The sequence below is a fragment of the Crocodylus porosus genome, unplaced genomic scaffold, assembly GCF_001723895.1.
Source record: "Crocodylus porosus isolate Cpor-Errol unplaced genomic scaffold, CroPor_comp1, whole genome shotgun sequence".
In the NCBI taxonomy this organism is placed as follows: domain Eukaryota; kingdom Metazoa; phylum Chordata; order Crocodylia; family Crocodylidae; genus Crocodylus; species Crocodylus porosus.
The window spans coordinates 18048511-18073446 of NW_017728947.1; positions in this window are offsets into that span (position 1 = coordinate 18048511).

Below are 24936 nucleotides of genomic sequence, written 5' to 3' on the forward strand. Positions count from 1 at the left end.
GCACTCCTTGCAATTGTCACCTGTCTTTTGTGACCTGATCATAAATGGGGCCAAGAGTTTCTTTGTACCTCCAATCTGCATCTATAAAAAGGGTAGAATAGCACTTTCCTGCTTTACAGGAAAGTTGAAAGCATAAATACATTAAAGGTTTTAAAAAGCTCACATACTATGACAATGGTATATACCCAAGACCACGTGACTGAGGCTGAAAAGGCACAGCAGCTCCTCAATGCCCCATAACACATCTGTAAATCATGTCTCCCAATTCCAAGGTCAGTCAGGCCATTATAAAAGGGGCCAAAGAGATCCACTTGGTCTCTACAGATGTGCAGGCCCCCACTCTAACTCCTGTAACTTTACATAAAGTGCCATGAGTTAGATATATTCCCTTCCCGCCCCCCGGTCGAGGTTCACCAATTGGATCAGGGGGAATCAAGCTTTCCTGAAGATGAGCAGCCAGCTGAAGAGCAGCCCCTCTTTCCAGCAGAGGACCTGCCCCCCACTTTGCCCCTCAGCTCGGGGCCTGACAGTCAGAAGGGAGAAGGGAGGGAGAAGCTAGAAGCACTGAGCTGCTGGCTGGGGTTTGCCTGGCCTGAGCTGGAGGGGAGCCCACGAGGTGTGGGGGAGGGAGGCTCAAATCCATCTGCGACCCCTCCAGCTCAGGCTGGGAAAACTGAAGCCAATGGCTCAATGCTGCTGGCTTCCCCCTCCCCTCTCCCTCCTCCCTTTCTGCTGACAGCTCCAATACCATGACAAATTAACTCTAGGAAACACAAATTCCCTAAGGTGCTCTAAAATAGAGTGCCTTCATCTGATCTGAGGAGGGTTTATTTTTTTGCATGATCAGACACTTTAAAAGTGCTCTGCAGCTGTGCACACATGTCATGGGATGCTGTAAAGCGCTTTCAGGGGGCCAATCATATGAAAAATGTAACTTCTGTCTGCTCTCATAGTTGTTCAGTGGGCAAGAATGCTCATATGATTTATTGGATTCACCCTAGAGGGCTCCTACAGAGGGAAAAAGAGATGTGAAACTCAGGTTACTTCAGAGCTGCTAGGAGCATCTCTCATGACAGTAGATTCCTCAGGTTATGCACTGTGTAAGGAGGCTGTGCAGAATGTAAAATTAACACACATTAATTAGTGGAAAGTAGGTGTTATTTAAACTATCAGTGGCTGCAATAAGGAAAGCCATAAATTTTGCTTAGCAGAAAAGAGTTTTACTCCTGTAAATAATTGTAGGTAACTATATTATTTCATTTGTATTTTTTATTAATCTAATTTTCTTTTGTTCTGAAAATTATGGAATAGCTTAAAATGGACTGCATGAATTCCATGTACTTACTTGCATCAGAACTAATACCAATAGTGAACTTGCTTTCTTCTGAAGTAGAATGATCACAGAGATATTAGTCCCCAATCTTTACAAAGCTTATATTTTGGAAGCCGGCAGATTCCTAGTAAAACTTTAGTACTTTTAATCCTTCTCTTTATCTTAATACCCACAGACAAACATATATTACTTAATTTTAAATTTGGCAAAAAGGAGAAAAACCTGAATTACAAGGTTTAATAACTTTTGAAAGTTTGCAAATGAAAAAAATAAATAAAAAAGAGAGGGACAGAATCCCTCCAGTTTCACGCCAAAGAACAGATCTTTCATTGTTCTTCTGATTGGTAACTGTCCATATCTTGTCTGAAAAGCTTTTATCTGGTAACAGAATGGTACTGTAATCTAATCATCAGCCACAGCAAGGACAAAATGGTTCTGACCAGAAGAACAGTGGAAAGTAATTAAAATAAACAACGAGGCTTTCAATTATTAAAATAAGCAGGTACAGGGACCTAGAAATGTTTCACACAGTGTGCAAGCCATGAGCCTGATACTGAATTCCTAGTCACCTCCCTCCCCCTTTATAAAAAGGAGTTGTTTATTAAAAGATCAACTATATTATTTAACTATCAATAACAGAATGGTAAAGTCTTATTCATAAAACAGATATAATGGACTCAACTGTTCTATAGAAATTTTGGAGGAATTACATTTGCTCATGATAGTCTTTCAGATCTATTTGAAAAATCAATGGGATTCTAATACTGGGAACATGAAATAGGTCTTTTAGCTAGGATGTAAACTAACTCTCTTTTGTCATATTTGTTACACATATCTTTGCAATCTGTTTTGATTAGGTATTCTGTTGAATATTAACCACAAAAAGACTTCTACAGATTAAATATACAGATAAAACCCTATTTAGTCTTCTACAATGCCACAATAGTATTGTAATATTAAATAATTACCAACCTATCAAAGTTATCATAGGCTATCTTTGGCAATCCATTGCAGTAAAGGATGATTGTTTACTATGTTTGTCCTATCTGCGTCCAAATATGGCTGATGAGACCAATCTAGGACAGACTCTGCTGCAACTTGGGCACATGTTTCCATGTGGGATGGGTGGCTCCAGATTCTTGATTTGGTCCACAACACTCTGTTTCTGCCACTCTTCCTTTTCTGTCTCCTGTTATTGTCATAAGGTTTCAAAGTACTGAGATCCTTGCTCTTCCTTTGTTTGGGGCAGTCCTGGGGAATAGTTTTCCATGAGTTGATGTCAACGTTGCATTTTTTCCGAGGTAGTCTTGAAGAGATCCTTGAAGTGCTTTCTCTGCCCTCCCTTTGAGTGTATGACTTGACTGAGTCGGGAGCTTTATTCTCCCATAAGCTATATGCTTCTCTCTATTGCAAATAAAATAAATATGAACTTGATAATATAAATATGCACTAAATTAACAATTATATTATCAATTATAATATAAAATTGATCATATAAAATTAATAAGTTGTGGACGATGTGCACAAACTGAGGAGCATTTTATACCTTACTGCTTTTCCCTCTGAAAGCTCTATCTTACAAACATCTCTATCATACAACCAGGGCCCCTGGCAAGGCTCTATGAGCACTTGTGGGGTACTGGCTAGGTACCAGAGGATTGGAAAAGGGCCAGTGTGGTCCCCATTTAATAGAAGGGAAGAAGGAGGACCCTGGCAATTATAGACCAGTCAGTCTTACCTCGGTCCTTGGGAAGACCTTTGAGAAAATTATCCAGGAGTACATCTACAAGGGCCCAGCAGGGGAGGTAATGCTCAGGGGCAACCATTATGGGTTCATTGAGGGCAGGTCTTGCCTCACTAACCTGGTTTCTTTTTATAATCAGGTCACAAAGTCCCTGGATGAGGGTGTCAGGGTGGATGTCATCTTCCTGGACTTTAAGAAGGCCTTTGACATGGTTTCCCACTACAATCTCTTAAACAAACTTGGTGACTGCGGTACAGATGCCTACACAGTCAGATGGGTGGCAAATTGGTTAGATGGTCGCACCTAGAGAGTGGTTGTAGACGGGTTATTTTTGACCTGGAGGGATGTGGGCAGTGGAGTCCCCCATGGCTTGGTCCTGGGCCTGTACTGTTTATCTTTATCAGTGGTCTGGATGTGGGTGTGGAATACACACTGTCCAAATTCACTGATGACACCAAGTTGTGGGACAAGGTGGGCACGCTGGAGGGAAGGGACAGAATCCAGCTGGATCTAGACAGGTTACAGGGGTGGGTGGATGAGAATAGGATTGAATTCAATGCAGACAAGTGCAAGGTACTGCATCTAGGGAGAAGGAACAAGCAACACACCTATATACTGGGGAACACCCTTCTTGTCAACATGGTGGCAGAAAGGGATCTTGGAGTCATTGTTGACTCCAGCATGAAGATGAGCCACCAATGCGAGGAAGCGGTCAGTAAGGCTAACCGCACCTTGTTGTGCATCTACAGATGCATTACAAACAGGTCCAGGAACGTGATCCTTTCCCTCTATGCGGCATTGCATTCCCTCAGGCTGCAGTTGGAGTACTGCGTCCAGTTCTGGGTGCCGCGCTTCAAGAGGGATGTGGCTAGCATTGAGAGGGTCCAAAGGAGGGCCACTTGCATGGTCAAGGGGCAGCAGGGCAGGCCCTACAAAGAGGGGCTAAAGGGTCTGAACCTCTTCAGCCTCCACAAGAGAAGGCTGAGAGGGGATCTGGTGGCCATTTACAAACTCACCGGGGGGATCAGCGGGAATTGGGGGCGGCTCCGTTCACCTGGGCACCACCCAGGGTTTCCACAATAACCTCTACCTCTTCCACAATAACGGCCACAAATTGTTAGAGAGAAGGTTCAGGCTGGACATCAGGAAACATTACTTTACAGTTAGGGCTGCCAGGCTCTGGAATGGACTCCCAAGTGAGGTGGTGCTCTCTCCTACCTTGGGGGTCTTCAAAAGGAGGCTGGACAGATATTTGGCTGGGGTGATATGAGCCCGGCATCCATTCTTGCCTGGGGCAGGTGGTCAGACCTAATGATCTGTTTAGATCCCTTCTGACCCTAAGTACTATGATACTATGTATATTTAAGGTCTTGCATGAATTCAAGTCTGGGATGCTCTGGATAAGATAAGGCCAAGGTACTATACAGGCAATAGTGTGTTCTTTGAATGTGGTGGATGTATGTATTTATTTACAATTACGATCTTTACAATTGCCATTTCTTTCCATTTTCAAATGTTTAGTTAAAAACAGATGGGCACTGCAATGTGGAGTGTACAACTTAATGAAGTTCATAAAACCCCATCAGAGGGACCAGTGAGAGCCTCTCTCTTTAATAAACAGTGTGTGTTAAGGGGCAAGAGAGGATAAGGAGAACTGCAGCCCTTGCAAAAGGAGGTTGTACTTCTACTGCAACAACATAAGATCAACATGGCCTCTATTCCCTCCCAAATCCTCATGCTTCACATGATTGCTAGACCACATACTCCACTCTTTTCCCTAAAGCCACAAACATGTCCCTTTGTTAGGACAGCCTGTAGTGGCCAAGTGACCCTTGCAAACTTATACCCAAACAATAACCAAATAATGGACTCCAACAAATATTTCTCAACTAGCCTACTATAAAACCTGTATTCCAGACATGCAGGTACCTGCAGAGGGGGTGAATGAGAACCATCACCATTCCCTAGCTCCATTCCACTGCTCCTCACCTGCACCCCTGAGGCAGCACCCGGGGCTCATACTCCACTCATCTTCCCATCCTTATGCTACTGCTGTGACTATAGAATAGCACAATGTCAAATTTTGCATAATTGGAAAGGAGGAGGATAAATACCTTGAAGTGAGTCCCTGAAGTATCATAGGGAAAAACATCAAAGGAACTGAAATATGGCACAGTCTTACAAAAAGCACTTTTAAGGACAATTATTTCTAAGCCTTAGAAAAAAAATATTTCTAACGAGGATGATTTATCAGACTCAAGGAAGCAGAACGATCATACTTTAAATGTGGTGGTACAGTACTGGCTAAGTTTAAGAATGGGATCCCAGGAACTCCCAAGAGCATCCTTCCAACCAACGTTCATGGAATTTCTCCCTTCCTATAGTTTTATGGCAGAAGAAAATTAAAAAAGCAGCAAGACTCTTACTTTGTATTATATTAAGACTAAAGAAAAAATGGGTATGTACTGGTAGATTATTGCAACAGTAAATGGATAATGAAAACAATAGGAATTGTGTAAAAATACAATTGTGTAGAAAAATATGAAACATGACAGTAAGTTCAGTTCAACTGAGGAAAATAAACAATAAAAAAGAATGAGTATCAAAAGAGCAAATCATATGTAGAAGAAAAATATATTTATGATACATACAAAGCAGGAATCTAATTTCTGAACTACTAGGTCTGCTAATTTGTAGCTGACAGAAATTTATTAATGAAGAAATAACTCACAGATAAGAACAAAATGCAAAGAACTAATAAACTAAAATGGATAGCTAATTCATTGAGAAACTTGTTTTTAAAGAAAAACGTAGAACCTTTGTGAAGTACAAAGTAATAGTGCAGTGAAAGGGGTCTTTATACAATTCAAACTTTGTATACAATCATTCTGCTGTTCTAGTTATTTTAATAAGATCCACTTTAAATGAAGTGCCTCTAGGCGTACCAAGAACATGACACTAATGGGTAGTAGGAACCAGCCAGATAACAAGGTCTGCTTCAGCTATTCTGCTATGGCAAGTGTCCCAAATTCTTGGTTTGGGATTGGAGAGAGATGTCACAGTCAGAGTTGTCATGAAAATCATTTTTATGTGAATTGAAGTAGGGTATAATTTAATTAGACCATAACCAATTTTAATTGCTGTGTGATGTTTTCAGAAGCTGCTTCCCAGACAACATGCAGGGGGAATCAAAATGTTCTATAGAAAATATTAATAGAACTAGGGCATCTTTAGGGAAAAGGAAGAATACACCTTATATTTGTACAGTGAAGGGACTCTGGAAAGTGATAACATAATCTAAGATTTAACAATGCAAGTAACATCTTACTGCTGGATGAATGGACTGTAAGATGGATAAAAAACTGGCTGAAGTATCAGGCTCAGAGGGTAGTAATCAATGGTTTGATGTCTAGTTAGCAGCTGGAATGCCCCAGGGGTTGTTCCTGGGGCTGGTTTTGTTTAGTGTTTTCATCAATGACCTGGAAGATGGCATAGAGTGCACCCTCGGCAAGTTTGCAGGGAGGCAAACTGGAGGGAGTAGTAGATGAGGGTAGGGCTAGGATTCAGAGTGACCTAGACAAATTGGAGGATTGGGCCAAATGGAATCTCATGTAGTTTAATGAGAACAAATGCAAAGTCCTGTGCTTAGGACAGAACAATCCTATGCACCAATACAGGCTGGGGCCTGGCTGGCTGGGCAGCAGCTCTGCAGCAAGGGACCTGGATGTTACAGTGGACAATAAGCTGAATATGAGCCAACAGTGTGCCCTTGTTGCAATGACATACTGGGCTGCATTGGTAAGTGTGTTGCCAGTAGGTCAAGGGAAATGTTTATTCCCTTCTATTCAGCACTGGTGAGGCCACATCTGGAGTACTGTGTTCAGTTTTGAGCCCCCCACTACCGAAAGGATGTGGACAAATTGGAGAGAGTCCAGCAGAGGGCAACAAAAATGCTGAGGGGGCTGGGGGACATGATTTATGCAGAGACACTGAGGAAACTAGGCTTATTTAGTCTGGAGAAGAAAAGACTGAGAGGGAATTTAATAGTAGCTTTCAGCTACCTGAACGAGGGTTCAAAAGAAAGTGGAGCTAGACCAGGGGTGAGCAGTTATTCTGGGCGGAGGGCCACTTAGTTTTGGCAAGCCATCGAGGGCTGCATGATAGGCAGCCAGGGGCAGATAAATATTAATTTTCTAAATTTTTTAGGGGCCCCACAGGCCAGATAGAATGGCCTGGTGGGCTGCATTTTGCCCACTCCTAAGCTAAGCTGTTCTCAGTGGTGGCAGATGACAGAACAAGGAGCAACCATCTCAAGTTGCAGCAAGGGAAGTTTAGGTTAGATTAGGAAGAATTTTCTCACTAAGAGGGTGGTGAAGCACAGGAACAGATTACCCAGAGAGGTGGTGGAAGCTTCATCTTTGGAGGTTTTTAAGACTCGACTAAACAAAACTTTAGCTGGGATGATCTAGTTGAGACTGGTTCTGCTTTGAGCAGGGGGTTGGACTAGATGACCTCCTGAGGTCCCTTCCAACCCTAATTTTCTATGATTCTATGATCTTATTCCCCCACCCTCATGTCCTAGTCTCTGTGAATATAGAGGAAGAAGAATGGTATAGAATTGTGGCTCTGACTATTCTCCACCTACTTGCACCTTGAGGAAAAAAGTACATCAGGTGCAGTTTCTTCTTCTCTTATATAATTTACAGCCAAAATCTGAACAAGGATAATAAAGTGGGTAAAGGAAGGCAGTGAAGGGCTTCCTTTTTACTACTACGTGAGTGTCCATGTAGTCAAGGGATACCATTGTTCCCATGATAACCCATAAATCTACTAGTATGTCAAAAAAGTAAGAAGAAGAATTAAATTCCCCAGTAGAGCTAACTCTAACACACGTGAGAATGTTCTTTATATAGAATCCATGTTCCAGATTATTTGATTACAATTTTAATATATAATTACATTTTTAATATCTGCAGAACCAGTGTGGCTGTAATGCTCCAAGATGTTATTTTCGTAAACGTCTTGGGCTCTGTTTACATATTTATATTCTATTTAAATAATTTCCTACTCCCAAGATTAATTAAATGCTAGTAAATAGCTACTATTAATTTAATTCTCTGAGAGAATAGAAGCAGGAACAGCTTCTATTTATATCAAATATTCCTCTACCTAATTGTTGGGGAGTGTAAGTGATTCGGCCAACGTTTCAGGTTGCACTGACAAGGGACAGATGCCACTGCAGTGAGACCAATGTGATGAACAGAACACAAAGAAGGGCTTTCTATAGGACTCTCCTCCATAGTGAATGTGAAATAAAATCAACTCCTCCTTAGCCTTCACAGGTCCAGAATAATTGCAATTGTTTAGGGCTGCTAAACAATTGGCTGGTACATGCCATGGGGGCTTACTTTGGTTTAGTTCTCCTTAAATCGAAACAGTGGGTTTTTAAAATCACTGCTACAATTTAGGGAGAATTAAACTGAACTAAAACCCTGTGGTGTGTACACAAGGGTGGGGGCCTGATCCTTACCTGCCTCTTTGGCAGTGGAGGGGGTGGGGAGTGAGTTACCAGCAGGCCGAGCACACCCTGATCTGTGCGGAGACCCCCCAGGCAGCACCTGCTCACTGGCATCCGGCCCGGGTGGTCCCAGGGGGCAGCGTAGCTCTGGAAGGAAGCACCGCCTTCCCGCCCCACCCCAGCCATGGAGGGAAGCACCAGGCCCCTGCACAGCTCAGGCAGGCAGGCAGGCTCCAGGGAGGGAGTTAAAAAAAAAGATCAGGCTTGCTGCTTTTTTTTTCTTCTTCAGTGGAGCCTGCCTGCATAGACTGCCGCCGGGTCCTGCAGCTCCTGAACTGTGCGTGGCCTGCCAAGCCCCAAGCACATCGGCTTCCAGTGCCCCGTGCATTGTAGCACTTTGTTAGGGATCAACTAAAACACCTCGGAGGTGGTTTATCTTGCTATGTACCAAAGTAATTTAAAGTGGACTATGCAACTGTGTGTGCAAGCAGCAATTCCATTAAAGCATTGCAAAAGGGCATTTAAGCTCCTTTAAAAGCCAATTTTGTGGCATGTACAAAAGCCCATATAAGTCTAGTAGTACTCTGAAGGAGAAGTATCTTATATTTTAATCTAAATGGGGGTTGGGAAAGATGGGAAGCACAGTTGGTACTAGCCAAAGCATTTGCTTTTATAGGTGTTCATCAGGGATGCTGGGGGGAAAGGGGGATTAGGAGTTTTCAAGTTTTGGGGCATTGTTTAGGGAGTCTACTGTTGTTTCTTATATGTGGATTGCTTATCTTTTATTGTAAGCCTTTCTGAGCCTTTCTAGATAGGGCTGGATATACATCTAACTATTAATATGCTGGTGAGCAAATTACATTTTTGTACAGATAGATATGCATTCATTTTCAAGAGATTATGCAATCAGAACAAAATATAATATCAGCACTGTTTGCCTGAACTCTCTTCCAGTGCAATGAACACCACTCAGCTAACAAAAACTACATCTTTACACAAAGGCGATACAAGAACTGCAGTGCATATCAGTTTGCTTGGGCATGCCTGGTTTGCTAGAACTGTGCCCTTTTCTGCTGACTGAGAAGTGTTTTGATGTTGTAAGTTACATCTGTACTACCAAGGTAATTTAATAAAAAACTTCCATTTTTAGAATGTCATACTTTGTATTGAATGTATTAAAAGTGCAGAATAATGTTTGCATTCTTTAAATTTAATAAATCATTTATTTAATCTATGTAAGAATGAAGGCTTCTTCTCTAACCTACATTTTGGAGTATTTAATTAGGTTTTAAAACTCACAAGTGGTGATGGAAGTTCCACTGTATCCCCAGTCTAATAAATCTCAGTAGCAGAAGGAGTTTTGCAATATTCAGTCTGAGTTTTTTTTTTTCTTAATTTCATCCTTTATTCCCATGTAAATCTTTCTCTCTCTACCCTCGGCATTTACATCTTTCAGCTACTTGTAGACAATTTTCATAGCCTCCATAATTATTGTTTACCTAAGCTATCTAAATAATAATAGCTTAAAGTAGCTTATGACAGCTTAAAGTAGCTTAACATAGCTAAAAATAGCTATGTTAATCTTTTATGGCAGTGAAACCTTTCTGTACACTATCAGTTTAATGAATAAAATCTTTTCTTAAGTATATGTATTTAACCTGGTCATTCTAGTATTTGATTTTTTCATTTTAATTAAAACACTACAAGTAGTTATATCATATTCATCAGTTTTTCTCAATCTGATGAATATTAAAAAAATTATTTTCTTCATAATACTTAAAGTTCCATGTAAGAGGATATCACGGTCTTACCTACTTTTTGTAACTGCAGCTGGAACGCTGAGGGAATTCCAAGCCCTAGAAAAACATACAGGCAAATAATGAGACTCAGACACTGAGTTTGATGGCCTGGGTTACTCAGAAGGATACTTGCATGAAAAAGTTACAGAAGTTCTTCACTTTTGGTATACAGAATTAATAGTCCATTATAATAAGACCTTGTATACAGGATCCAGAAAGCGATTTAAACAATGTTATATATATTTTTAAAGAAGACAAGAAATGTACATATATATTAGAAATGGTTCTTGCCTGCTTCTACAAAGTTCCTTTTTTTTAAATATCTCATTAGACAATGGTCAAAATCCTTCACTCTGAGCTTAGGTAAAACTCCCATTGAAGTTCTGCATTGGGATTGCATGCTATAATCTAGGGGTGTATGAAGCTTTGGTCCCTGCTTCTATTTGGTCGACATTCAGCCTCATTCAGTGGCCCAACTGGTCCACTTCCGGGTTTGCCACTGAGTATGTGGGTGGCCCCCCTACACTCCTGTGTGATGCTCCATCCACCCCAGCATCTCAGCTTTCATGAGCCACACCTGGTACCTCAGGATATATAGAAAAAACATTTAAAGCTATGCCTATGACCAAATAGCTGCTTCTCTGAATCGGTATTGAACCTTCAAATTTGTATTCAGCCAAATCAAATCGGGAACAGTGATCCAAATCAACGAATTGAATTGCTGTCCCTGATTCAGGCCAAAACTGAATTGAATACAGCCCATTTTGCTTACCCCTAGTATAGACCACAGTTGCCCACTAGCCTAAGGCTACACATGGAAAGATACTTGCAAGTAAATCTAAAGACTGATGGTTAAAATATTCTGGTGAAGCCCTTTGAAATATGGAATGACTGTTCTCTGAGGCACCTAGACAAATTTGGGTAGTATTTATTCTTCATTCAGAATATCCTATCCTCTGTAAACTGATTCAAATCAGGTTCATATAATTAAATTACATATTTTAAAAATCCCTTATTCACATTATTAATAACCTTAGTTTGTTACAAACAGAAAGATCTTTTTAAAATCTCATTTATCTGTGGCTGCTAAACACTTACTTTCTGCATTTCACTCTTCATGGGCAGCAAGTAGGCTAAGCAGTTTCACTTTCTTGGTTCTTTTGTACTAGTTCTACACTAGAAAGACATTTAAGTTATAAATACTGCAAGGGACTTTTAAAAGATCCACTTACTAAATTTGATTAAAACATTTCCATCAGTGTAAAACTTAAGAACATGCAAATAAAACAAATTTGAGGCTTAAACCATAACATCAACAGGATTTATTTAAAAAATAATTTGAAAAGGATCAAAGGAAAACCATGGCCTTACAAGAGTCTTTTTAGCAGATAGGTATTTTTCAACTGCACACGTGGAGTGGGTAGCAACAATTTCTTTTCCTTTCATGACAAAAATGTGTGGTGTTTTAACTTACTCATCCCTCTGGGCCCCAGGAGTTTCAAATCTCTCTGTATTAGAATGTGGTAGGCCCAGCAACCTCCCATACTGGGCTTGGGCACAATGGGAGGAGTAGAAGCTTTTGTCTGCCTGTCTTTACAATATTGTGAAGCTAAGAAAAGGTCATCAGAGATGTACTGCAGAGGCCTTTGGACATTCTTCCCCTTTTGTTCTCTTAAAAATCATGTAATAAGATAACAAAACCAGGACACTCAAAAGGGCAGAAGCCCAATGACACTATTTTTTAAGTGGGTGCCTACCACTGACAGGGAGGGCACAGAGCAACATCCCACTGTGTGCCTGCCTGCAGGCCTTTTGTATTCTTCTGAGTCAGGGTTTAAAATTTCACACACTTATGGTTTCAACATCTTTTAGGACCTAAACAATCAATGCCTTTTATGTTTAGCACTTTAAATGTATATCCACTCAAACATAGACATTTAAAATCATTGTTTATTGTTTGTGCCTGGCACTTGCAGATCATGAGAAAGCAATGCAGTATGTTCCAATGTGTTGCTATCACAGTTTTGCAGGAATTCTGATGTATAACATCTAAAAAAGAAAAACAATGATAGCTGTGAGTAGCAGCTCCCTGAATTTACTTTCTTTATAGAGTCACAGTCACATGCTCAACCACCCAGAGCCAGAATGGATAAGCACATTGAGCTACATTTGTTTTAAGAGATTCACATGCACCATAGGAGTTGCAAGGTCCCCATCTGTTTTACTGAAGACATAGAGACCAGGCATATCATCTGTGCATTATACTACCCGGAGTGAACACTTCTAAAAGTAAGCAAAGAATAGGGAGTGTGTGATTGCAGACCTGTAATTCAGTGTTTCAGTCACAAATATGTATCTTTGGTTTCTTCATCATTAAGGATAAGTGGGAAATTTTTAAAAAATATTAAACATTAATATCCTATATAGATATAATTTTTTTAATGTAATCCCAGAACAAATCCTAAGTGGGAACTTCTCCACAACTCTGAATTGCTGTCTTCAATTCTGGCCATTTCTAACATCACAAATCAGCTCCCACAAATCTGAGGTTTTTAAGACCAAAGACCAGAAGTCATGAAGATCAAAGACCAGAAATAACTTTGGTTGTACTCATAATTCCAAAAACTGAAGGACAGGACCAAATTGTCAAAATGAGCATTTCTGCATGGTCTTTTAGTCAACACCAAAATACTGATTATTCAACAAATGCTGCAAGAAGTTTTGCTTTGTTTTGTATTATCTTTTATTGGGCCAACAGTGTAGTTGAGAAAGATGTTAGACAAAGTGCCCTTCTTCAAGTCTTAGATCAGTGCATGTTATAGATCTACCACATGAGAGCTTTAAGCTCTTCTACCTTCTTCAAAGACAGTATACAATGAAGAAGACCAGCATGAAAGACAAGTATGACAAAGGCCAGGTAGCCAGGGCTTTGAAAATAGTGACCCAAAATGTCATGTGTACCAAAGTTTAAATCTCAAGGGGAAAATATCACATATGGATGACTAATAGGAAGAGATGTGTTAATGAGTCAGAAAAGCATTTCCACTTGGACAGACAAACTGTTCTGATGGAGCCCTTCCTCTTGCTTGAAAAATATGTGTTGTATATGCTTACAAAAGCCCTTCTCAAAGGGGTTACCTATTCAATCTCAAGGTTGTAAAATGAAGCCTCTTCAGGCTGGGATAATGGTCAGAATGCTGAAGTACTGTCACAAACGAGCAGTAGTACTAGAGATGGCTGAACCAACAATAGTTGAAAGTTGATGAATCAATCCTGTATTGACCACGCAAAAGCTATTAGCATCATCTTAGTACGATCCTGTTTTACTTTTTTGAATGACCTTTGGGAATCAGCAGAAATAATTACAGAAACTCTGAATATGTCATCAGGTATTCAGGTTGTAGCTGTATTGGTCTAAAGCAGGAGTGTCCAACCTTTTTGAATGTGGGGCCGGATCATGAAATTTTTATCACCCAGTGAGCCATATTCAAAGACCTCACAGGAACCAATATCACATTCCGCCCCTGTCCCCACACCAAAACAAAAGTACAATGTTTACTTTCGTTTCCCGTTGCAGCACCTCAGGCCTCAGAAAACAGCTTGGAAGGCCGCATGGCGGCCCGCGGGCCGTATGTTGGACAAGCCTGGTCTAGAGGAAAAGGCAATCTGGGCTTATGGTACAGGTGATCTCTTTTATTAGACCAACAAGATTTTTGCAAAAAAAAATCTTTTTCCAATGCCTGATGAAGGGTGTTTGTGCCTGAAAGCTTGCAATTAAAGATTTTTTTTTTTTGCAAAAATCTTCTTGGTCTATTAAAAGAGATCACTTCTACCATGAGCCCAGATTGCCTTTTTGTCTAGACCAGTATGGCTACAACCTGGATACCTGACACATGGAATATATTGAATTTTAGCCAATTTAAAAAAAATGAAATCCTCATATTTTCCCAATTATGACCACCTGAAATGTGAGATACTGCTCCTGCCTTTGTTCAAGCTAATTTGCATCATCACAGAACCTCGCAAGAGAGGTGAGAGACTCTTTAATGGCTAAGACTTGCCTACCCAGAGGAATTTCCCATCTATTGACTCCTTTGTGAAATCCTATAAAATATGAACTTTCATTTCTACCCAGGAGAACTTTTACAATCTTTTCTCCAATGCCTGATAATGGGTGTTTGTGCCCAAAAACTTGCAATTAAAGAATTTTTTTTGCAAAAATCTTGTTAGTCTAATAAAAAAATATCACCTCTATCAAGAGCCCAGATAGCTAATATGCCATGGCAGCAAGAAGCTGTCTGTGAGAGTCTGGATTCTGACTCATAGAACTTGCAATATTTTCTATTATGTCATAGATCTGCAGTGGCATAGATGAAAATGAACCTCACTGATGACTTCAAGAACCACTCATGGCTCTCCATGAATCTGTCACTGAGATGATCTGCAAAAGCACTGTATACACATAGAAGATGAAAGATTGTGAGACACTGGGCACTAAAGTTTCATAGCTGCATACAGCCTCTTTACATAAGTCTTCTGTGACACCATCTGCAAAGACAAGTCTGGTATTGTCTCAGAATTTGAACTGTTAGGTTCTCGGAGAAAGGGAGAAATGCCTGGCATGCTTGAAGTATCATTCTCAATTAAAAAATGCTTATATGTATCTAGTAGGACTCCTGGTGTTCCACAGTATATGTTCTTTCTCAAGATAAATTACCTATCCTAAGGCCAACAGATGCATTCATTATTAGAGTATTTGTCAGGAACAGGAAGAGTAAGTTACTATTTGCAAACACTGGTTGGGCTTTTCTACCAATTAAAGGAGGACAGAACAGGACAAGGTATATGAATCAGTATGTGTAACTGATGTCTGTTGAACTGATAAACTGACTTCAGCCAATAGACAGCACAAGTGAAGTCTGGGATGGTAAGTTATGGATGTGCAGAATGTCATTTATCCTGGCAGCTGCAGAAGTTACTTGAAGGTGTCCCTGCTTAAGTCTGAAGCTAGTTGCAGAGCTCTTCAACGGACTAGAATTTTGCTGAGGTGAGTAGACTATTGCCGTCTTTGAAGCAAGTATTGTTCCAGTGAACTTGACCCTTTGTGCCAGAGGAAGAACAAATTTGTCTATTAGTAGATCCAGCTGAATTATCAAGGACTTAATTTGTTCTCTACTTAATGTTTCTATGAACCTCTAAAAAGCAGTTCATTCAAGTGTGGGGATACCTGGCCTCTCCTTTTCTTAGGTGAGTTGCATTGACAGCAGAAAGACTTGCTTGTAAAAGTGTTCTTGTGATTCTGTTCTGTTCTATAACAGGATGCTGCTTCTGTTACAACAGTTAATCTCTTCCTTCATTTCTGGAGGGAATATTTCTGAGCATTCTGGCCATGAATCCTAGTGAATAAAATCATACTTGATAGCGATGCCTGGTAATTCATAAAAACATACCTGAAGGGCTGATGATTAGTATGGATACTCATAGTTTTTTTGGTTCCTTGTCTTTGGGAATCAATTTGTATTGACTCTGTTTTACCTTTTGTATTTGCTGTAGTAACAACCAAGGAGTATGGGATTGAATATGAGAATCCTTGTGCAGGGTTTTTTTTAATGACTTTGCCCTCTTGGTTATAATAGTCAAAAATTTCTTCTATTTTCTCAAACCACTTCAATTTGAATTCCTCACACTGTGGCCCTTCTTTGCCTCAATTCCTGAAATTAAAAAAATCTAGAGTAGAAGATAAAGATGTTTCTGATATGATAGCTTCATGTGGGCATGATACAAAAGTATGCACAGGCACCCACTATTTTAGGTCTTGTAAGCTGTCATCAGATGGATCAAAATTGAAGACATACTCTTCCAGCTGGACTGACACTGCATCTTTTTTGGAGATGGGATGGAGAGGTCAGTGATGATGCTTAGTATGGCTTCATACCAAGTCTAGTCTGTTTGACTCCATGTCTTTGGGAGTCTGCTTGTATTGCCTCAGTCTTTTTGTCTTATTTGTCAGTGACAACTAAAGAGTGCAACATTAGGTATGAAAGATACTACTCAAAATCTATTCAAATATTGAGGAAAGTCCTCAGAAGCTCAGCAATACTTTGATGGCCATCCATAAAGCATCTGAGGCCAAATTAAGTCAAATCCATAAGGGACATCCTCAGATGTGCATCTGTATCCATGTTAATACTGCATGGCTACATAGGGATTTCCTGGAGTAAGAGGTGATAATATTCTTGAGGGTTGTATTCTAAAGGAATAAATATCCCAAACTAGCATCTGAATCTGTTGAGTAACACAGAGTTGTTGCCATGTAATGGTGGATGTCATATGTATTTGATAGGATGGGTTTAGTGCCATGGTTCTCAACCTTTTTTAACTCAATGCATCCCTTGGAAAATGCAAGTACTTAGCTTTCACACATTTTCTAGCTACAGAAAAATAATAAGTTTCATAGATTCGTAGATGTTAGGGTCAGAAGGGACCTCAATAGGTCATTGAGTCTGACCCCCTGCCCGGGGCAGGAAAAAGCACTGGGGTCAGATGACCCCAGCTAGGTGTTTGCCCAGTCTCCTCTTGAAGACCCCCACGGTAGGGGAGAGCACCATCTCCCTTGGAAGCCCATTCCAGGTTCTGGCAACCTTTACTGTGAAGAAGTTCTTTCTAATGTCCAACCTAAATCTGCTCTCTGTCAGTTTGTGGCCATTGTTCCTATTTACTCCTGGGTGTGCCCTAGTAAATAGAGCATCTCCTATTTCATGCTGCCCTCCCATGATGAATTTATAAGCAGCCACAAGATCACCTCTCAGCCTTCTCTTGTGAAGGCTGAAGAGATCCAGGTCCCTCAGTCTCTCCTTGTAGGGCCTTGCTTGCAGGACTCTGACCATACCAGTGGCCTTCCTCTGAACCCTTTCAAGTTTTTCTGCATTCTTCTTGAAGTGTGGCACCCAAAACTGGATGCAGTACTCCAACTGCAGCCTGATCAGTGCTGAAGGGAGGGGAAGCATCACTTTCCTGCTTCTGTTCATCATGTATCTGCTAATGCATGATAAAGTGCATTTAGCTTTATTGATCACTTTGTCACATTAATGACTCATGTTCATCTTGGAGTCAACTATGACTCCAAGATCTCTTTCCACTGCTGTGCTGCTGAAAAGGTCATCCCCCAGCCTGTAAGTATGTTGGTGGTTCTTTTTACCCAGGTGAAGCACTTTGTACTTGTCTTTGTTGAGCTACATCCTATTTTGTTCTGCCCATTTTTCCAACCTGTCCAGATCTGCCTGGGTCCATTCCCTACCCTCTGGTTTGTTAACTTTGCCCCATAATTTGGTATCATCTGCAAATCTGGACAGGGTGCTTTCCATGCCTTATTTCAAGTCACTGATGAAGATATTGAATAGCACCAGTCCAAGGACTGAGCCTTGTGGGACTCCACTGCCCATATCTTTCCAGATTGATATCAACCTGTCCACCACCACTCTCTGGATGTGACCCCTAAGCCAGTTTGCCACCCACCTGACCATGCAATCATCTACATTGCAGCCTGTCATTTTATTTATGAGAACAGAATGAGATACTCTATTGAAGGGGTTCTTGAAGTCTAGGTAGATGACATCTACCTCGACTCCTCTGTCTAAGCATTTTGTGATCTGGTCATAAAAAGAAACAAGGTTAGTCGGGAAGGATCTACCTGCAATGAATCCATGCCAATTTCCTTTCAGCATTATTTCCCCTGCTGGGCTCCCACAAATATGATCCTTAATGATTTTCTCCAGAGTTTTTTTCCCCAAGGATAGAGGTGAGACTAACTGGCCGATAGTTTCCCGGGTCCTCCTTCCTCCCCTTCTTGAAATGGGGACCACGTTGACCTTTTTCCAGTCCTCTGAGACCTGACAGGAGCACCATGAGTGCTTGAAGAGCTATGCCAGTGGCTCAGAGAGACCGCAACAGGTCAGAATCTTCTTAACATTATACATTCCGATTTGAAACCACTAGTTTTGTCTTATGAATCATATTTGCACACCTAACATTGGGTGTGCCACCCTTCTCCCCTGCCACCCTCCTCCCCTGCCCCCTGATGAGCCCTTCATAAGATCTCAAGTCATCTCAGGAGGCTGCAGCACATTGGTTAAGAGTCACTGAAGTAGATGGCCCTGAAGTAGGTACCATGGACAGCACCAAGGTCAATATCAAGGTTTCAATAAGCAACAGTTAATACAAGTTGTAGTTGGAAACAGGGATTATGACACAGGTAATCTGATTTTATAAATGAATACAGTTTATACTAGTGGTGCTCAACCTTTTGTGGGCTGGATGGGTAATGTCTGGTTCAGCTGTAGGCTGGATCTGGAGGGTGGGCTGGATCTGGCCATACAGGAGGGGGGAAAGGTATGGTATTCAGCCCTGGCCTGGCCACATGGGAATTGGGAATTTGGCAACATATTAACTGCTGCTGCTTCTCACCAATAAATTATTCAACCCATGGAGAGTCCTACAGGCCAGATACGATGGCTCAGTGAGCCAGACTTGTCTCATAGATGGGGGGGGGGTTGAGCACCTTTGGTTTTAACAATGAAGAAAAGGTCTAATCCATCTAGTGAGTCCAATACTGAAATGATATATATAGATATAAAAAATAAATAAATAAATAAATAAATAAAAGGTGGCTGCCCAGTAGGCCTGTGGTGTTATCAGTGCTGTCAGCACTGATATAGTCATGGGGCACATCCCAACAAGCATGCACATTCAGAGACACCCATTTCCCATGGGACAAATAGCAGTGGTACATATGTGTGTTTTTGGTATTTGTTCCTAGGCGTGCCCCTATGCATACACCTGGCATGCGGCAAAGTGACCTGGGTGGGGTAGGAAAAGTTGGGGCCAGCAGCTTGGGGTCCTGGGGGCCTCCCAGGGCAGAAGCGGTGCTCAGCCAGCCACTCAGAGCCTGGCTGGCAGTCAGAGCACGTCTCTGGCTGACCAGGTTCCCAGGTTCTGGCAGTGCACACTGTTACAATGTGTGCTGCACCACTTTTTTCAGTGGCAGTTTTTTGACATCAATGAGATACCAATGTCAAAAAAACCTACTGTATTGCTAATTAGCAATGCAGAGAAGAGGTGCACATGCACTGTGTGTGGTTTGTGGCACCTCAACCTGCTTTGAGGCACTTCGAACTGCACATTCTTTGGGCTATGCTCATAGAAGCTGTACCAGGTGTTATCATGTCTGTGATGAAACTATGGATTTAGTTGGCACCGGTCTTAATATATCCAATAAAATTTGCACTATAATCATCTATGCCAAAAAGGGTTTGAAAAAAGTCAGATGAAAAATGAAATCTTCATCTTCATTTCGGGTTTTGCAGTCATCTGTCCTTGGACAAAAAGCACAACATCCACTCATGCTTACAGAAGGTTCTACTGGAGTGGATTGTGGCAATTTGTAATTTAGGTCAGTCGTACCAGACTTGATGGACTTAGTTTATGTGTATCCATCGTTCTCCATTGTATTTGTCTGTTGATCAACTGTTCTTTAAGTTCATGTTTCCTAGGCCTCTAATAATTTTTGTTACTGTCTGCTGGACATCTTGTCCACATTTTTCTTGAGGTTCAGTGCCCAAAACTGGATTTGACCACGCAAAAGCTATTAGCATCATCTTAGTACGATCCTGTTTTACTTTTTTGAATGACCTTTGGGACCCCCCCCCAACAAGAGGACACTGTTGGCACATATTCAGCTTAGGGTCCACTGTGATCCTCAGGTCCCTTCCCATGGTACTGTAGTCTTCCCTAGTCTGTATTTGTGTATGCAATTGTTCTGACTCAAGTGCAAAACTCTGCACTTCACCTTGTTAATTGATTTCAGAACTCTTCTCCAATGTATTGATTCCTAGATCTACCCTCTAGAAGGCCTGTGACTCTACCCAACTTGGTGTCACCTGCAAATTTTCCAGGTGTGCACTTACTCCCATTCTCCAAATTGTTAATGGCGATATTAAGCAATATTGGAACCCATGAGAAACCCCTGGGAAACACAATTCAATATCTCCTCCTAACTAGACATTGAGGAAATGATGAATGCTTCTTAAGCATGATGACCCAACTACTTGTGTATCTACTTTACAGTATATTCATCTAGTCTGCAATTCCTTAGCTTGTAAATCATAACATCATAGGAAATCTTGTCAAAAGCCTTGACAGCATCAAGGTGTAGCATGTCCACTGCTTTCCCCTTTATCTTTGTCAGAGAATGATATCAAGTTAGTCAGGCTTGATTTGCTTTTGATGAATCCAGGCTGGCTGTTCTCAACCACCTTGTTCTCCTGCAGGTGCTTAGAAATAAACTTCTTGATGACCTACTCCATAATCTTTCCAGATCAGAGTGACTGGTCTGTAATTCCCAGATCCTCCTTCTTCTCTTTGCCAGTATAATTAGCCTTTTCTAGTCATCACACCCAACCTCCATGAGTTCTCAAAAAGACCATCACCAATGGCTCTGAAATTACCTTAGTCAATTCCTTCAGTACTCTAGGCCATATCCTGTCCATCCCTTGTAACTTTTTCCAGCATTGTGATGATGTCTGTGACATTCAAAAATCATCTCAAAGTTTTTGAGTCAATGAGAAGGTGACATCCAATAAAACCTTTGACAAAGATGGTATCTACCACTATGGTATATAGTACAGATGTCTCTGAATGGAGTTACCAGTCATCAGAACTTTCTTTTGAGCTTATTAACTTAACCTAATTCAAGTAAATAATCAGCTTTAAAAAAATTACAGAGAAAACAAAAAAAAAGGCAAGAAACCACAATGCAACATCAAAAGGAACAACCTGCAACAATAATGTTATAACATCGCAAAAAATTTATCATCATGGGCATTTAAATTTGTTCTTGAAATAATTGTAAGGTATTAGGGAAAAGCTATTCTGAATTAAGATATTAGCATCTTATTTTTATGAACATCAAATTGTTTTAGACCAAGTACTCCTAGAGTAGCTATATCAGGGAAACAGAAATTTAAATATGAATGTAGGGTCCTGAATTTTCCTTGTTTTTTCTTGTGCTTTAGTGTGTTTATAAGAAACATTACCATTTTAGATGAGTAATTTTTAGATGGTTGTCATTTAAGTTACTAAATTACATAAATTTTGTTTTCACAGAACTTAGTGAAGGTCTCTATATACATTTCTAAACTGCTTAGGTTATCTGTAAAACAAACAGGGTTCACCAACCCTTAATAACACTTTCTTGCCAAACTTTAAACTGATTCAACTATTTGTGATAGCACTTGATACTGATATAAAGAATATAGTTGGTCTTATCTAAAGAAGAGTATCCAGAAACAGACTACAAACCTTACAATTCAATCTTACTACAGAGAGATACAGAATAGATTGTAACTAAAATAGCTATGGCTTATTGTTCTTGTGTTTTATATTTGCAATTTTTTTTATTATTTCTTTTTTCCTACTTTTTACTTGCAAAATATTTATAAATGGGTCATGAGAAATCACAATTAGTAGCACGCTAATCCTTGTCTAACTGTGCTATCCCTTACAACACAGCAAGGACATGATTGATGTGTCTACAAAATAGTGTTTTGAATTGGCATTAAAAGATCATTAAGTTTTCAATAACTGTTGTTTCTCTAGATAAAATGTTAGCGGTTTTGTAGAAAAAGTTACAACACCTTAAAACTCCCTTTCCCTCCCTCCCTCCTCTTCCTCCCCCTCCCTCCTCCCACAACCCCCACCCCCTGTCACTTCTTATTAGATTATGCCTTTAGACACAGAGTCCAATGCAAAGTTTTTTCCATTGTGTTCATCTTTTGTTCTGGGAGGCAGAAAAGCAGTTTGTTATCTAGCTTATGAAATTGAACTATGACTTTGCTCCTTTGTGCCAACTGGTTCATGAGAAAGAGGAGGACTATTAGGCAAAGGTTCTTTTTCTGTTGTACAATTGTCCAAGAAGTTCTTCATTATGTATGTTTCTCTTATACAGATACATAAAAATCAAGCTACAAACTATCACTGTGTTAGCTGTCTGGGAAGAACATTATTCTGCTGGTACTTTTAAACCAGTCTCATTCATACTCTCTCTTTCTTGTGTGTATATTGGTGTGTGTATATACATATACATTTATATTTGGGAGGGGAAAAAACCTTTCCAGCAACAATTTTCTGTGAATAATTTATACTTCTAATCCTGTATAGGCAGGTAATTAATAGCTAATAAACTGAAGATGAATTGGCAAGGGCCAATTTATGTACCATTTTGTATTTAAAAAATAATTTTCAAATAAACTGATCCCATAACAATAACAACAATAATCCTGCATGCGGATCTGGGGGTCTGCACCCCAAGGAGGTCTGTGGGGCTGTGCTGGACTCCTTCCGGGGGGGCGGGCCCATGGATCTGTGCTCAGGATCACAGGAGGCTGCCGCTGCCACCTGGGACCGGCACTGGGTACAGCCCGTGCCCAGCGCTGGGAAGACTGGTGCTGCTATTGGCGCCAGGCAGCAGCAACAGCCTCCTGTCATCCCGTGTGCAGATCTGGGGGCCCGTGCCCCCAGGAGGAGTCCAGCAGTACAGAGAGGGTAGGTTGATCTCTGTGGGGCTGGCAGAGCCACTTGGAGCACAGCTCTGGCTTCCATGACCGGGCTGCGCTCCAAGCGGCTTCACCAACCCCACAGAGCTCAGCCCGGTGGCAGGAGGCAGAGCGCAGCCCTGGCTCTCCCCCACCTCCTGCCATTGGGATGCACTCCGAGTGGCTCCACCAGCTCCATGGAGTTCAGCCCGGTGGCAGGAGAGCCAGTGGTGGAGCCACTTGGACTGTAACCCTGGGTAGTGGCTCTCCCTTGCCTCCTGCGGCCAGGCCCAGCTCTGTGGAGTTTGCGGAGCCACTCGAACTGCAGCCCAGTGGTGGGAGGTGGGGAAGAGCCAGAGCTGTGCTCCATCTCCTGCCGCCAGGCTGAGCTCTGTGGGGCTGGTAGAGCTGCTCAGAGCGCAGCCCTGGCTCTCCCCTGCCTTCTGCCACCGGACTGCTTTGAGTCTCAAAATGTTTCAAAACTTCCAAAATGTTTCACATGCCCTCATTTTGTTTTGAAGCTGTTTTGAAGCCTTTTGTTTCATTTTAATTTCCCTGTTTCAAGCTTGAACCACGTTGAAACAGCTTCAAAATGAAACACTCGTCAAAATTGTGCACAGTCCTGCTAAGCAGTATTTTAACTTTTAATTTTACCCTTGTAATTCATCTTTGATATTTTTGTAATCTATTATTTAACTACTTAGAAGTCAAATGCATAACAGCTTTTGCAATGTAGCTATTTTGTTTCATCACTTTAATTATAATTGAAATTAAAAGGTTACTTGGTGCACTGTTTCTGTCTATGTTCTGTGCTTTGTAATAAATATTCTCATGAGATTTAGTTCTTTATTTGAATTACACCTGTCTGTGATCTCAAATTAGCTTTTGGGACACCGAAAAATTTGTCATTGTAAAGATTTTGGCTTGCTGCCTTGAAGGCTGAAAAGAGTCCCGAATGTTTTACCTGTACTGGTACTCTTTCAAAATGACTATATTTTTCTTCTTCAGTGTTGTAGGGACTGCTGCCAGATACCAGTTAGTATAATGTTTCACTTAAAATACTAAGTAGGAAAAGGAGGCTTTGTTTGTGACATGGAAATTCTGGACAACTATTTTGGGAGAATTCATCTTCTCAAAGTCCACTTTTGTATGTGAGAAATGTGTTGTTTCAAGGCCTGAGCATCAGAATTGTAGAGAGTTCATACACAGTGCACAAATTGTGGCATCGATGAGCGCTTGTATACATGACAGGTTTTAGTCCTTAGGGTTGCATTCTATGCCCCCTATTGCCCCTAAATTGAAACGGTGAGTTTTTTATTTTGCCATCACTGCCCAATCCCTTTTTTGGCGAAGACTGTCCACTCCCATGACCAGGGGTCATTAATCTGTGCCATTAATCTGTGATCTCACCCTCTGGCTGTGGGAGAGGCAAGTAGAAAAAAGGATCAGGCACCTTGCTATTTCTGCCTTAGGCAGGATCCTGTGGCTGACAGGTCACCTGGGGCTGCCCGAAAATGGGCTGGCTTGCCCCTGGGGCAGCGTGGTGAGGATGCAGGAGGGTGTTCGAGTGTGCTGGCAGCTGGAGAAGGTGGCGGGGATGGTGCATGGGGCACCCCGTCAAGCTTGGGGATGCTAGCAGTCTGCCTGGGTGGCCCTACACTCCATGCGCTATCCCCACCACCTTCTCCAGCTGCCAGCACATCCAACTGCCAACCTGCCACCTCCCCACACTGCCCCAGGGGCAAGCCAGTCAATGACCTGGTGGTCCCCTGTACCCTGGCCATAGGAACCTGCTGAAGGCAGAAGCAGCGAGGGGCCTGATCCTTTCTTTCTGTGGAGCCTGTCTATCTCTCCCATGCCTGGAGAGCCAGCTGACCAATGGCTGCAATGCTCCAAGTTCCAACACTGCCAACTAAACTACATTGTTTAGTTTGCAAGGATGCAAACTCATTTAA